Below are 5,000 nucleotides of genomic sequence, written 5' to 3'. Positions count from 1 at the left end.
AACTAACGTATGGAAAACCAGGAATAAAATCATAATATTACCAGTTTAATATGGCTCAAATTCGAGTTTCATATAGTTATGATTCGATTTATATGCTTCAATATCATTGGTTAGTTAACTTTTGATATTTTCATATTATATCACATGCCTTCACCGTGAGTGTTTTTTGCCATGCACACCTCACATTGTCAAAAATGTATGGGAAAAATTCATTTCAATACATTTCAGTTTGATTTGAAATGTCTTTATTATATATTTTAGTGCCAATATGCCAAGGTTATATTCCATAACTCTCTATTTAAACTAACGTATGGAAAACCAGGCATAAAATCACAATATTACCAGTTTAATATGGCTCAAATTCGAGTTTCATATAGTTATGATTCGATTTATATGCTTCAATATCATTGGTTAGTTAACTTTTGATATTTTCATATTATATCACATGCCTTCACCGTGAGTGTTTTTTGCCATGCACACCTCACATTGTCAAAAATGTATGGGAAAAATTCATTTCAATACATTTCAGTTTGATTTGAAATGTCTTTATTATATATTTTAGTGCCAATATGCCAAGGTTATATTCCATAACTCTCTATTTAAACTAACGTATGGAAAACCAGGCATAAAATCACAATATTACCAGTTTAATATGGCTCAAATTCGAGTTTCATATAGTTATGATTCGATTTATATGCTTCAATATCATTGGTTAGTTAACTTTTGATATTTTCATATTATATCACATGCCTTCACCGTGAGTGTTTTTTGCCATGCACACCTCACATTGTCAAAAATGTATGGGAAAAATTCATTTCAATACATTTCAGTTTGATTTGAAATGTCTTTATTATATATTTTAGTGCCAATATGCCAAGGTTATATTCCATAACTCTCTATTTAAACTAACGTATGGAAAACCAGGCATAAAATCACAATATTACCAGTTTAATATGGCTCAAATTCGAGTTTCATATAGTTATGATTCGATTTATATGCTTCAATATCATTGGTTAGTTAACTTTTGATATTTTCATATTATATCACATGCCTTCACCGTGAGTGTTTTTTGCCATGCACACCTCACATTGTCAAAAATGTATGGGAAAAATTCATTTCAATACATTTCAGTTTGATTTGAAATGTCTTTATTATATATTTTAATGGCAATATGCCAAGGTTATATTCCATAAAATGTTAGTATAGAATATAGATTCTTCATATATGTATATATATTCGAGAATTTTTTTCTATTTAAACTAACGTATGGAAAACCAGGCATAAAATCACAATATTACCAGTTTAATATGGCTCAAATTCGAGTTTCATATAGTTATGATTCGATTTATATGTTTCAATATCATTGGTTAGTTAACTTTTGATATTTTCATATTATATCACATGCCTTCACCGTGAGTGTTTTTTGCCATGCACACCTCACATTGTCAAAAATGTATGGGAAAAATTCATTTCAATACATTTCAGTTTGATTTGAAATGTCTTTATTATATATTTTAGTGCCAATATGCCAAGGTTATATTCCATAACATGTTAGTATTAGAATATAGATTCTTCATATATGTATATATATTCGAAAATTTTTTCTATTTAAACTAACGTATGGAAAACCAGGCATAAAATCACAATATTACCAGTTTAATATGGCTTAAATTCGAGTTTCATATAGTTATGATTCGATTTATATGCTTCAATATCATTGGTTAGTTAACTTTTGATATTTTCATATTATTTCACATGCCTTCACCGTGAGTGTTTTTTGCCATGCACACCTCACATTGTCAAAAATGTATGGGAAAAATTCATTTCAATACATTTCAGTTTGATTTGAAATGTCTTTATTATATATTTTAGTGCCAATATGCCAAGGTTATATTCCATAACATGTTAGTATTAGAATATAGATTCTTCATATATGTATATATATTCGAAAATTTTTTCTATTTAAACTAACGTATGGAAAACCAGGCATAAAATCACAATATTACCAGTTTAATATGGCTTAAATTCGAGTTTCATATAGTTATGATTCGATTTATATGCTTCAATATCATTGGTTAGTTAACTTTTGATATTTTCATATTATTTCACATGCCTTCACCGTGAGTGTTTTTTGCCATGCACACCTCACATTGTCAAAAATGTATGGGAAAAATTCATTTCAATACATTTCAGTTTGATTTGAAATGTCTTTATTATATATTTTAGTGCCAATATGCCAAGGTTATATTCCATAACATGTTAGTATTAGAATATAGATTCTTCATATATGTATATATATTCGAAAATTTTTTCTATTTAAACTAACGTATGGAAAACCAGGCATAAAATCACAATATTACCAGTTTAATATGGCTTAAATTCGAGTTTCATATAGTTATGATTCGATTTATATGCTTCAATATCATTGGTTAGTTAACTTTTGATATTTTCATATTATATCACATGCCTTCACCGTGAGTGTTTTTTGCCATGCACACCTCACATTGTCAAAAATGTATGGGAAAAATTCATTTCAATACATTTCAGTTTGATTTGAAATGTCTTTATTATATATTTTAGTGCCAATATGCCAAGGTTATATTCCATAACTCTCTATTTAAACTAACGTATGGAAAACCAGGCATAAAATCACAATATTACCAGTTTAATATGGCTTAAATTCGAGTTTCATATAGTTATGCTTCGATTTATATGCTTCAATATCATTGGTTAGTTAACTTTTGATATTTTCATATTATTTCACATGCCTTCACCGTGAGTGTTTTTTGCCATGCACACCTCACATTGTCAAAAATGTATGGGAAAAATTCATTTCAATACATTTCAGTTTGATTTGAAATGTCTTTATTATATATTTTAGTGCCAATATGCCAAGGTTATATTCCATAACTCTCTATTTAAACTAACGTATGGAAAACCAGGCATAAAATCACAATATTACCAGTTTAATATGGCTCAAATTCGAGTTTCATATAGTTATGATTCGATTTATATGCTTCAATATCATTGGTTAGTTAACTTTTGATATTTTCATATTATATCACATGCCTTCACCGTGAGTGTTTTTTGCCATGCACACCTCACATTGTCAAAAATGTATGGGAAAAATTCATTTCAATACATTTCAGTTTGATTTGAAATGTCTTTATTATATATTTTAGTGCCAATATGCCAAGGTTATATTCCATAACTCTCTATTTAAACTAACGTATGGAAAACCAGGAATAAAATCACAATATTACCAGTTTAATATGGCTCAAATTCGAGTTTCATATAGTTATGATTCGATTTATATGCTTCAATATCATTGGTTAGTTAACTTTTGATATTTTCATATTATATCACATGCCTTCACCGTGAGTGTTTTTTGCCATGCACACCTCACATTGTCAAAAATGTATGGGAAAAATTCATTTCAATACATTTCAGTTTGATTTGAAATGTCTTTATTATATATTTTAGTGCCAATATGCCAAGGTTATATTCCATAACTCTCTATTTAAACTAACGTATGGAAAACCAGGCATAAAATCACAATATTACCAGTTTAATATGGCTCAAATTCGAGTTTCATATAGTTATGATTCGATTTATATGCTTCAATATCATTGGTTAGTTAACTTTTGATATTTTCATATTATATCACATGCCTTCACCGTGAGTGTTTTTTGCCATGCACACCTCACATTGTCAAAAATGTATGGGAAAAATTCATTTCAATACATTTCAGTTTGATTTGAAATGTCTTTATTATATATTTTAGTGCCAATATGCCAAGGTTATATTCCATAACTTTCTATTTAAACTAACGTATGGAAAACCAGGCATAAAATCACAATATTACCAGTTTAATATGGCTTAAATTCGAGTTTCATATAGTTATGATTCGATTTATATGCTTCAATATCATTGGTTAGTTAACTTTTGATATTTTCATATTATATCACATGCCTTCACCGTGAGTGTTTTTTGCCATGCACACCTCACATTGTCAAAAATGTATGGGAAAAATTCATTTCAATACATTTCAGTTTGATTTGAAATGTCTTTATTATATATTTTAGTGCCAATATGCCAAGGTTATATTCCATAACTCTCTATTTAAACTAACGTATGGAAAACCAGGCATAAAATCACAATATTACCAGTTTAATATGGCTCAAATTCGAGTTTCATATAGTTATGATTCGATTTATATGCTTCAATATCATTGGTTAGTTAACTTTTGATATTTTCATATTATATCACATGCCTTCACCGTGAGTGTTTTTTGCCATGCACACCTCACATTGTCAAAAATGTATGGGAAAAATTCATTTCAATACATTTCAGTTTGATTTGAAATGTCTTTATTATATATTTTAGTGCCAATATGCCAAGGTTATATTCCATAACTCTCTATTTAAACTAACGTATGGAAAACCAGGAATAAAATCACAATATTACCAGTTTAATATGGCTCAAATTCGAGTTTCATATAGTTATGATTCGATTTATATGCTTCAATATCATTGGTTAGTTAACTTTTGATATTTTCATATTATATCACATGCCTTCACCGTGAGTGTTTTTTGCCATGCACACCTCACATTGTCAAAAATGTATGGGAAAAATTCATTTCAATACATTTCAGTTTGATTTGAAATGTCTTTATTATATATTTTAGTGCCAATATGCCAAGGTTATATTCCATAACTCTCTATTTAAACTAACGTATGGAAAACCAGGCATAAAATCACAATATTACCAGTTTAATATGGCTCAAATTCGAGTTTCATATAGTTATGATTCGATTTATATGCTTCAATATCATTGGTTAGTTAACTTTTGATATTTTCATATTATATCACATGCCTTCACCGTGAGTGTTTTTTGCCATGCACACCTCACATTGTCAAAAATGTATGGGAAAAATTCATTTCAATACATTTCAGTTTGATTTGAAATGTCTTTATTATATATTTTAGTGCCAATATGCC

Source organism: Anastrepha obliqua, chromosome 6 (genome assembly GCF_027943255.1).
Source record: "Anastrepha obliqua isolate idAnaObli1 chromosome 6, idAnaObli1_1.0, whole genome shotgun sequence".
NCBI classification, from domain to species: domain Eukaryota; kingdom Metazoa; phylum Arthropoda; class Insecta; order Diptera; family Tephritidae; genus Anastrepha; species Anastrepha obliqua.
This window is presented reverse-complemented; position numbering follows the sequence as displayed.